Raw genomic sequence first — 12,670 nt, forward strand, 5'->3', positions numbered from 1 at the left:
TGTCGTGAATCCGACACAAGCTGTGTTTCGCCGCTCCGAGAAACCCGCTTTAACACAATCGTCACCGTCATATCATTAACGCATAATTGCCTACGCATAACAACACGAGTGGTCCCTACATGACGGCCGACCATTCTTGTTCTCACACGTAACCTCGATTCCTTGTCAGCTGGCAGAAGGAACAGTCCACGTGGTCTTGTCGGTGGGACCCAACTCTCACATATCTTTTCTTTCCTTCCTTTTTTTTCTCCCTCGAATGGGGTCCATTCATGCATTTAGAAGGTCGGATCAGACCGTACATATGAGCATTAAATACGAGCACGTGGCGGTACCTGTATCGTACGATGAGAGAGAATCTGAGACGTCGATCTCTCTGAATTTGTGAAGACCGATGCCCTCGTGAGTAAGTTTGACTCGCATCGTTGCAGACTCTCTGTAGTCTGTACCAATTTAATTGAAATCGAGAGAGTGGCAGTTTCGAAGCGTCCACGTCAGCGATTTAAATCTTTGGGTCTTTTTTTTTTTTTTGAAAGCTTTTCTTTTCCTCGAAACTCGGGCTCTCCTCGTTTCCCGATCCTCCGCTCCCGCTGACACCGACACCACCGGTATCCGGGTAATGGCGATCTAACCGTCCATTCGTACTGTTTGGACAGTCCAGATCTCTCATTCCGTAATCGCCGTCTTCCCTTAGTCGTGTTTCACGGAAGTCTCTGTTCCGGACAGATTTCACCAAAACAAGTAAAACGTAATAAAAAGTGAAATTTGTCCAAAAAGGAAAAATGGAAAAAAAAAAAATTTTGTTAAAAGTTATAATATTACAGTGAAAAATTCAGATTCATGAATTATGATAGATGGGGCAGCTTTATTCTTTTTTGGATAACAAGATGTAGTGACCATAGGGTTTTGTAACTCTTGCGTGTGCATGATAAAGGTTTTTTTTTTTTTTTTTTTTGTTTTTGTTTCCTCTCTCTCTCATGCAAATGTATAAAATATTAAAATTGGGTTTTTTTCTTGTCATTATACTTGGTGAAGTATTACGCTTCATTATTTGTCACATGACAATAAATTGGTTTCACTATTTTTTATGTGACAATACATATATTAGTCCATGTTGATAGAAAACAAGACAAATATCTCATTGGTACAATTTCAACTTAAAATGAAATAGTTAAAATTACAAAAGATGTCATTTTATCTCTAGTTCATGACATTTGTGTAATTTTATTAAAACTTTAAATTTGATCATTGAGATGGACTGACTCATGTACTACCAAGTGATAAATAGTGAAATATTATACTTCACTTGCCATAGTGAAATCTAGAAAGACCAATTGAAATTTGATTAAAAATAAAACTAAGATATGATGGTATTTAGACCTTAAACTTGAAAATTGGTTCTTATCAAAATAAAAAAATAAAAAATAAAAAATAAAACTTGAAAATTGTTAAAATGAAGAGAGAGAAAGAGAGAGAGGACTTCCCATTCCATCGTTAATTTGACCGAAGTATTGAATTCAAAAGGTTGGATGGGTGAGGTAAGGCTTTGTAAACTAACAAGCTATGTGAACGAAATTTAGCCAATTGTAAAACCTATTTAAATCTAGGGCAAGAGATCTCGGTCTAGTTGTGTAGCGCCTACACCAGCACGAGGGCCAATGAGAGCGCATGTAGAAACATTAACATGGATGCCGTTTTTTATTTCATGGAGTGTAGGATGGTATTTTTTATTGCACACTTCTGTGTCTAGGCCTCTGGACACAGAAGCCACGTGACCCAGTAACATTATTTTTCCCTTAAATCTAATTATTTTTCGCACTTATGGTAACAAATCGTTTAGATTGTATTTCAACCTCATTAATCAATTTTAGTGGTTTTTAAATTGTGGAAAATTTTCGGTTTTCATCAAAATCGATTTAACCATCTAGCCAAAATTGATTTAAAAAAATATAATGCCCTCTATTACTCTAATAATGAAACCCATTTGACCCGCCTAGGTCAACAATTCAATTTCTTTGAGCAGCCTCCAAAAGCAGCTTGGATCATCTTATTGGCCTCTTTAGCTTGTCTTCTCTGATAAGAATCCATTGATTGTGCTTTTCCTCTTTAAAATACTCGATCTCCTATTCAAATTAAAATATTAGGTTTGGTTTACAAGTGATAGAGCATTTAACTAACATTCTAATTGTAAGTAGTAGTTTTCAATGATAATTGTATAAATTAATGGACCTAGTTTTCCTAAATGGACATTAAGAAAGGAATTTTCTTAACAAGCATCTTTATTCTAGATATGCCATGTGACAGTTGAAAACCAGATGAAATTTTGTGGACAGGTAGATCACAACGTCTCCTAATAATATGTCTAGTTTCAACACTACCAGGTGTGCATGTGTATACATGAAAGGATAGGAATTTACCAAAAAAAAAAAAAGATATGGAATTAGATGGGAGGATAAACGATTGACTTTACGACTAAATTTTGACAGATAACCTATTCAATCAATTCTTTAAAAATCCAAATATGATCATATTTAATTTCCTCATCATTCTTCCACATAGCAAAACTAGATGTGTCTATTAAGAAGATTCTTTTCTAAATGGCCGTGTTAGAAAACATTTTACAATTTTGCATGTATGAATAAATATTATAGAATTCCATCTCTCTTCTAAAACCGAAATTATTGAATAATGCTTGCATTTTGTTAAGACATATCCCTTGCGTTTGTGATAGATATTTTATCATTTAAAATCTATCATGTTAAGATAAGTATTTCATTATAGGACATGGTAACTTTCCCATCTCCTTCCTACTAAGGATTATTAATATTGATTAGAAGTAATATTCGATTAGTGCCCAACTAATTTGTATGGTTCCAAAAAACTCCTATAATCAATTAGTTAAATGCCATTTTAGTAATTCACCTAGTTTTGAGGTTCTTTTGACTTGTTAGCTAATAAATAGAAGAATATTGGTTATAACCATAGTCAGTAAGTTCGGGTACGACAATAATACGGAAACGGATATGTACGGCAAGTAATCAGCCCACATGGTAATAGTTCGTTTCCACAAAATTCGGTGCAATTAAACGTGTACGACAATGATACGGTTCGTGTTTTAATACGGATGCTTTGAAATAGTACGGGAGCAAAATAGGTTTATCCTAGTAAAAATCAAGGAGCAAACTGATTTTTTTGCAACTAAATTCTAATCTTCTCATACATTCATGAACACTTAAAACCAATATGGCTTTCCAATTTGAAATCATTTCCCATTCTTTTGGATCTCTACGTCTAATATTAATTAAGTTTAACCATGTCTATCAACACAAGTGTTGATAGGTAATCCATCAACCACAATCTATCATAGCAAATAATAGCATGTATCAGCAAAAAACAATAATAATAATAGGTCGACAACCATTTAACAAATCAAAATATTAGATGTAGACTCTAGAGCTTGAATCGCCCCTTAGTGAAGAACCTTCAAGCAAAGTTTTAGGTCGATCAGAGTTACATTGAAGGTCACAACTCACAAACAACGAAGCAAAAGAAGAAAAAAAAAAAACCAGAAGAAAACCCTAGTTTGTGAAGAATTGCAAATCTATATAAATATTTTCAACACAAACACAAATAGAGAGAGAGAGAGAGAGAGAGAGAGAAAGATGAAAGATACCTAGAATTGATGGATATGAACTAGAACCAGAGTGCTTGAGAGTAGATGGTTTGCTCGAAGCTTAGAACGAGAGTACTTGAGAGTCTTCTTTTTTTTGGTGCAATAGAACGAAGAGTCTTGGGTGTTGAACATTTTCTCACCAGTTTCTGGAATTTTAGGTTTTAGTTTTTTATTTTGGTTAATTAAATTAAAACACATAAATATGTATTAATACGGCAATTAATACGCTTATTCTTAAGAGTCGCATAGGAATTAAGCTCCCTCATAAAATGCGGTAAGAGTCGGGATATTGATTTATACGGTCGAGTACGACAATTAATACGCGAACTTACTAACTATGGGCACAACAGAGTGCCAATCAACATGGACCAAAAGTTCATTGATTTTTCGACAATAGAGCCAAAAGTCGAGCCCTCCTCTCAGAAGGTGGCGACACGGTAGTCTTGTACCCATTCAACACCTGACATAATTGTGGAGGGAGATCAGAGCATTTAAAACAAATTTCACTGCGGCAGGCACAACAGAGTGCCAATCAACATGGACTAACAATTCATTGATTATTTGACAATAGAGTCAAAAGTCGAGCCCTCCTCCCAGAAGGTAGCGACACGTTAGTCTTGTACCCATTCAACATCTGACATAATTGTGGAGAGAGATCGGAGCATTTAAAACAAATTTCACTGCGGTAGGCACAACAGCGTGCCAATCAACATGGACCAAAAGCTCATTGATAATAGGGCCAAAAGTCGAGCCCTCCTACCAAAAGGTGGCGACACATCAGTCCTATACCCGTTCAACACCTGACATAACTGTGGAGGGAGATCGAATCATTTAAAACAAATTTCACCGTGGCAGGCACAACAAGGTGCCAATCAACATGGATAAAAAGTTCATTGATTATCCGACAATAGAGCCAAAAGTTGAGCCCTCCGCCCAGAAGGTGGCGACACATTAGTCCTATATCCATTCAACACCTGATATAGTTGTGGAGGGAGATCGCAGCATTTAAAACAACCGCGGCAGGCACAACAGGGTGCCAATCAACATGGATCAAAAAGGTCATTGATTATCCGACAATAGAGCCAAAAGTTGAACCCTCCTCCCAGAAGGTGGTAATACATCAGTCTTGTACCCGTTCAACACCTGGCATAATTGTGGAGGGAGATCGGAGCATTTAAAACAAATTTCACCGTGGCAAGCACAATAGGGTGCCAATCAACATGGACCACTAATTTCACCGCAACAAGTGTAACCAATTGAAAACACTAAATTTTGTCACCTCGAAGAATGTTCGAGTCTCATTGAATCTCATTGGAAATCTCTGTCACCGACAGTTTCGAAAAATTAGAATTTTACCAATAAAATTACCAAAATAACCATATACTAACTTAGCTGCCAAACTTACTCAAATTTGACCCAAACTTCTAGGGAAAGTGTGTTTCATCATTTTAAACCCAAATCCAACGGTCAACAAAGGAGAGAGGGGCAACAAATTTCATAACAGTAAGCACAACAAATCATAGATCAACAAAGGTGGCCATTCTTTCATCATCAAGCTAGGTAGACCATTGGGTTTTCTCTTAAAGAGGAAAGTAAATTTCAATAAGTAACGTAAATCACATTTTCTCCATCGTAGATCCAATACCTGCATACGTACTATATTAAATAGAATCTTTAAGAGAGAGTGCTCTTAGCAAGCGGCATAGGTTAGCGCATCAATAAAGTACAATAAAATGGTATCATACATAGAAAAATAACTAGATCATTTCACGTGAATATGAGAGAGAAACAAACATATAGGTTGGAGCTTATCCTATACACCACTAGAGAATCTTTTCCCTTTTTTTGTTGCATGGATAACTATCACAAATTCAAATCATAACTGGTTTAAAAAAAATGGAAAAAAACCATTAATGAAAAAGAAGGGTCAAGTTGGAAAAGAGAAAACGATTTTTTTAGAGTTGACAGTCACCGTGCGGGTTTGGTGTTGACCGTACAAAAGAATTAAAAGTAGGGAAGAGAAGAAGCTAAAAATAATAAGGTAATGATGATGAAATCGCCATAACAGAGGTCGAGAGACTCAGGTGCTTCAATTTTTTTCTGCTTTTTTTTTTTTTTCTTTTTCTTTTTCTTTTATTTACAGTTTGTCTTGTTCTCTGTGTAGTTATTTGTGTGTATAGAGAGATTAGAAGCAACGGGTTGTAGTAGGTAACCGGTTGGTAGTTGACCGGAAGCAGCAGGTACGGCGACATGGGATTGGGCGCAGCTTAAAAAGTTGACGGACCTGGGAAATGAACAAAACATTCAAGTCAGGTGAGTTTTAAAGTAAAGAGCCTTTTTAGGGTTTAGAATGCTTAGGGGGGTGCGTACGGTACTTAGGTGTTTAGGTTAGTTTTTAGTAGGGTTATATTTTGATCTAAATTGGGAACTTTCTCAATGAAAACCTCAATTAGTGATCTCAAATTTCTTCAAATTGAGATACGTAACCCCTTTTTATTCTTCCCTTCTTTCCCCTCATTCTCTCATTCCCCTTTCTCTCTCTATAAAGGTTTGTTTGTGGGTTTAGGGTTGAAGAGAGAAAAGAAGAATGGTTGGGGCTTGGGCTGGCTAGCTATTCATGGTTGAGGGGAATGTTGGCTGGCTCGAGGCTTTTACATGGTGGAAGTGAAGCGTCGGACCAGGCTTCATTCCTCTCAAACATGTACATGGAAGGTCCTCCTCTCATGGTGGTGTATGGTAGTGGTGCAAGTTAGCAGGTTGGGGTGATCGTTAAGGTTAGGTTAAGGGGAATGTTGTCTGGCTCGAGGTCATGTTAGTGGTTTTGAGAGATCTTTTTCGATCTCTTGTTTAATTTGCTTCTGGTTTCTTATGAAACTACGAATCAAACAACTAAAATGACCTCGGACCAGGCTTCATTCCCCTCAACCAACATTTGCTTTTCTCTTCTTCTTCATCTTCTCAAGGTAATAATATTATTGGATCTCTCTATTTTTCTCTGTGATTTCTCTTATGCAGCTTTTTTTTTCTTCTTCTTCTTTGATGTAGGGATTTGCATGGAATTATGCCTTACCTACCTCACTATTTGTTGATGTTACATCTTTCTTTGCTGATCTCTTTTATTGGCTTTGTTTCTCTTCTTTCATCTAGAATTCATGTATGAATCTCTCTCTTTCTCTCTCTCTCTCTTTCTCAAAGAAGAAAGAACCCTTATCCTTGTTTCACAGTCAAGAAGGTTCAGGTTAAATTTTTTATTTTTTTCATCTAGAATTCATGTATGAATCTCTCTCTCTCTCAAAGAAGAAGAAGAAGAAGAAGAAGAAAGAGCCATTATCTTTGTTTTACAGTCGATCAGAAGGTTGAGGTTCATTATTTTTTTTCCCAAACTACAAGGATTTTTCTCTTTAATGACTCAAAGGTGCATTTCGTGTGGAAAAGATGCAGACCTGCAGAGACTCTCTGCAACACCTACCCTAGGTCATAGGAATCTAGGGATCAAGAACAGTAATCCTCTTCTTATAGGGCTAGCCTCTGTTGTATTTATTACCAGCTTTTCAAATTTACCAAGATAAAACTGACAGAAATCTCTCTCTCTTTCTCTCTCTCTCTCTCTCAGTTCATGAAGAAGGTGAAAATGAAAATCAGAAATAGGCCGGGAAGCATCTTATCACAATTTTTTTTTAATAATTTATTTTTATTTTTGGGATGGAAACGTAACTGTGGGAGCTCATGTTGCAATGGAGGATTTATAGATTTTAACGATAAAGGGAAGCGCGTTTCACGGTTACCAGATTTTGAGTCGTCTTTCATTTCTAATTACTGCAACTCTCTCTCTCTCTCTCTCTCTTCAATACAACTACTTATTATTCATGTTTTTGTACTTTCAATTTTCTTATGTAATAACACACACAGAGAAAGAAATAAAGAAAGTGAGAGAGAGAGAGCATTTATTTATGAAGCTTTTTAAGGTGATGATAGAAGGCATCTCTCTCTCCCTCTCTGTGGTGTGTACAGTAGATCAGATGAGGGTTTTGAAAACCTAACTTCTTCAATCAATCTATTCTACAGAGAGAGGGAGAGAGAGAGAAAGAGATAGGGGTTGAGGGAAGTAATAAATTATTAATTAAAATATGGGATTGAGTGACGAAGATCTGACGTTTCTTGGAAAATGAAACAAAACACAGAGAGACCTCCTCCTCCTCCTCGGTCTCCTTCATGACAACTTCCATCTTCGAGAAGAACACTATTATTGTCTTTTCTCAGGACAGCTTGCTTCTCTAATAAAATATTCAAAAATATATATATATATATATATATATATATATATATGATTCATCATGTGTTCTCCAAGCAGAGAGAGAGACAGAGAGAGAGAGAGAGAGAGTCACGAGCATGTATTGCCTAGGGCAAGTATTACGTGTGATGCAAGTAGTCTGTGTGTGTTGGTTTCTGTCTTATTTGTTTGTGTGGGATTGTCTCACTGAGAGACAAGAGTGAGTGAGAGAGAGCTAGAGTGAAAGATGGGTACTTTGTATTAGTTTGGTATCTACTCTCTCTCTCTCTCATTCTCATTCTCATTCTCATTCTCATTGTAAAGCTTACATATATTATAAATCAAAAACTTAATATAGTGTAACTTATTTCTTTCTTTCTTGTATTCATCAAAAGAGACTGTTGTTTACCTCCAGTACCACAAGATGCATGTGGTTTTACGGTTGTATTACTGACACTACTGGGGTCTAAGTCAACTCATAGTTGACTCTTGTGTACCCGTACGTTTCTCAGTGCTTTTAACTTTGATGCCAACTTGCTAGATTTTATATAAAAAAAAACAAAAACCACTTGTTAAAGTATACATATGGGGAGGATTGGGCCATGTGTGCGCGATAGCCAATGCAAGCTAGCATCTCGTGGGCAAGATTTCCGCTTTTCATGGGGCAGGTCATTTCATCCCAATTGTGTTTGGGCATGGTCGACTTTTCCTTCACTCATCGACGGGAATGGGTATTAATGGGAGGATATTTTAGAACATATTAAAATCCTATGAGAAGTTTGTGAACCCTAGCTAAGACAGTGGGTGAACCCTCCTCTATGGTTGGAGGAAAATTTTGTCCATAACGTATATAAATAAAAGCTTGTTCAGTTTTAGATTATATACAAGTCTATGGAGACTAATCTGCCTGATTGTTTGAATAATCTTCATCTTGGTGGGCCCATCACTTGTTTTGAGTAGGGGAAGCAGGTTGTAGGGAAATGATCTCTCTCTTTACTGTGGATCAGTGAGGCCCATTTCCAATATAGAGAGAGATCGAGAGAGAGAATTTCTATGTTAGGTGAGGGTTATGGTCGGTTTTGTGCTTAGGAAGGTGCCATAAACCAATAGGAGGGGAGTAGAAATCATCTTAGGTGTTCATCTTAAAAGTGAATGTGCTACTCCATTTCCAATGGGGAGAGAGAGAGAGAGAGAGAGAGAGAGAGATTAAAGAATTTTTCAAAAGAGCCACCAATGGGAGGGTAGAAGAACATCTTGAGGTCGGACCTTCGGGTAATGGTAGGGTTACTCTATTGCAACTTAGAGCAGGTCACGAGTTTGAGTTAGGGAAACAGTCTTTTTACGAATTCAAGATAAAGCTGCATACATTATGATCCTTTTCAGACCCCACAGTGGCAAGAGCCTCATGCAGGCGGTAACACCTTTTTGACGTTACACACTTATTTAGATCAAGCATAGGAAATTCCGAACTGCTGGAGGAGGGAGAGGTTCATAGCAGGGGCTGAGTTGAGTTTGGAGTTAGGGATGATATAATGTTGCTGACTACATTACCTGTCTCTACCTTTAATATCTACCTTTAGCAACTTTGATGCCAACTTGCTAAAGTTTATATTAAAAAAAAAACACTTGCTCAAGTATATATATGGGGAGGGTTGGGCCATGTGTGCGTGACAGCCAATGCGAGCAAGCTAGCATCTCGTGGGCAAGATTTCTGCCTTTCATGGGGACAGGTCATTTCATCCCCAATTGTGTTTGGGCATGGCCGAGTTTCCCTCTATCCACTGGTGGGAATGGATATTGAGAGGATATTTTGGAACATATTAAAACCCGATGAGGGGTTTGTGAACCCTAACTAGGATGGTGGGTGAACCCTCCTCTATGGGTGGAGGAAAACTTTGTCCATAATATGTATAAATAAAGGCTTGTTCAGTTTTAGGTTGTATACAAGTCTATGGAGACTAATCTGCCTGATTGTTTGACTAATCTTCATCTTGGTGGGCCCATCACTTGTTTTGAATAGGGGAAGCAGATTGTAGGGAAATGACCTCTCTTTACTGTGGATCAGTGAGGCCCATTTCCAATGTAGAGAGAGAGAATTTCTATGTTAGGTGAGGGTTATGGTTTTGTGCTTAGGTAAACCAATATAGGAAGGGAGTAGAAATCATCTTAGGTGTTCATCTTAAAAGTGAATGTGATATTCCATTTCCAATAGAGAGAGAGAGAGAAATTAAAAGAGTTTTTCAAAAGAGCCACCAATGAGAGGGTAGAAGAAAACATCTTTAAGGTTGGATCTCAGCGTAATGGTAGGGTTGCTCTATTGCAACTTAGTGCATGTCACGAGTTTGAGTCAGGGAAACAACCTTTTTGCAAATTCAGGATAAAGCTGCATACATTATGACCCTCTTTAGACCCCGTAGTGGCAAGAGCCTCATGCACTGAGCGGTTACACCCTTTTACGGTTACACCCTTTTTTAAGATCAGGCATAGGAAATTCCGAGCTGGTGGAGGAGGGAGAGTTCATAGGAGGGGCTGAGTTGAGTTTGGAGTTGGGGATGATGATGACTACATTACCTGTCTCTACCTTTAATCTACTCTTATTAATATCTTGGTACAGAAATCTGATTATGGCATCATGGCACGAACAAACCTGACATAGAGGATACAACAATCTTACTTTAATCTTTTTAGTTCCTAGACTCCAAAAGGCTATAAATAATACTTGCTCCATATATGAGTACTACTAGCTGGTCAAAGCTAGAGGAATTCTCAATCTGTGTTTGGACTTCAATTCTTCTAAGCTACATTCATTTAGCTTCTCATAGGCTCCATTAACTTAGAATTTTGTTTTATTTTTATGAGAAGGAAAAACTATTGTCAGAGGAATCTAATTAGTGTAAAATCATATGGTTTGGCTGATTGTTTCTTTGGGGTAGCTGGGCCATCCCGGACTTGAACATGAGACCTCACCTCTAAAGTAAATCATCGCACCTATGACCCAACCATGACGCTAATCTTTGGTTGTGAAATTTGTGACTAGGAGACCTTCAATGGTCGTTTAATTCTTAGATATTTGATGACATGAATCAGTTTATGTTAGGGTCAGTTTTAGATTATTCCTCTAGATTGCTACCTATTCAGTTAGGTTCTTGAAATGGTATCTATCCTTAGGCCAAATGTTCTCTGTGCTGGAGGCACAGGATACGCGTAGATACATGGAAAATTTTTTGCTGCTACACTAGTAGCAGGAACAATCCTGCTACAAGTGTAGCAACAAAATTTCGTCCCAGACACATGGGGGGTGAGCGTCTTGTCTCATGTGTTTAGCCGCAGCCTGCCCTCCCAGGCAGAGAATAATAATCATCGATATCCTTGTTTTGATATTCAAAAGTCATAGTTTACTATCGCTTAAGTTGAAGTATCAAACTAATTAATGTTGTGTTCGGTATGCATTCTAGGTTGATTTCGCATTCTTGAGCGATAAAAACAACTATTTAATTTTATCATCTGAGAATGAAAAATCAACTTAAAATGCATTCCAATAATGCATACCAAACACTGCCTAAGAATGTAGTTGATCGATCGTGAGGATGTTTCTAAGAAGTTCATGCATGTGCAGAATATTCCAAGGAAGAAGAAATTTGTTAGTGAAGGAAGAGAAGTCCATTAATATTTCTATGAAGGATCTCCGTGTGAATTTAATGTATTCTTTTGCTTATGGATAAGTGTAGGTAGTCTTCATGAAAATATTGTTCTCTGGAATTACTTGATGAGCTTTGTTGCTTCTTAGGTGGCTCCTTCAATTCGTTGGTTGAGGGTGACTTCAATGTTGTTTGTGAGGTAGCTGAGATTCTAAGAAGCTGGTGATCGAGGAAGGGGGAGGGGTTTATGTTTCTTATTTTCTCGCCATTTTTCAATTTTGGAATGTTATTCATCATGCTAGTTTCTTGGATATTGGTTTTCTTACCAGTGTATTAATGTTGTAGAACTAGAATAGAATGTTTATCTTTTAATGGCTTAGTGATTCAACTCCAATAATTTTTTTAACGTGGGAGATCTTTCACATCATCACGAACTTGTAATACATACTTACCATTACTATCCCAAATAGAACTACCATCCCTCCTTTTGTGTATGATGTACAGATTTTCTATTCTCTTTAATTTATATATTTTTCGTTTTCTCATCAATTTTTTTTTTTTTTTTTAATTAAACTTGTTAGGAAAGATGTTGGAGCTGAATCGTGCAACTGGTCACTCTCCTTAAGTTTGTAAACGTCCTTTATGGTTCAAACCGGTTAATTAATGTGAATCAACCTCCACGATGAAACAGTCCTGTAGGCCCCTCTAATAATCATTGCACTTGTTTACTGGGAAAGCTTGGAATTTGTTTAAATAGTACATGAAAATAGAAATACCTATGAAAGTACTCACAAATGGTCATGACGGCTTCTATATATAGATATGGATACATCTTGGACGTACATGCCCAAATGGCCCCAACAAATGTGCCTATCTAGAGACCACAACAACAACAACAACTCAGCTTGTCTCAATTAAATGGGGTCGGTTACATGGATCCTTGCCTTCCAATTAGCTCTATTCGAGGTCATACTTGAATCAAGGCCTGAACTTTGAGTGTCTTTCCTCATTATTTCTCTTAATGTCATTTTATGCATGACCCTTGTTTTTCATGTATACAAGTTGATTTGATATGATGCACTCTAGTCTTAT

This window comes from Telopea speciosissima, chromosome 7 (genome assembly GCF_018873765.1).
Source record: "Telopea speciosissima isolate NSW1024214 ecotype Mountain lineage chromosome 7, Tspe_v1, whole genome shotgun sequence".
NCBI classification, from domain to species: domain Eukaryota; kingdom Viridiplantae; phylum Streptophyta; class Magnoliopsida; order Proteales; family Proteaceae; genus Telopea; species Telopea speciosissima.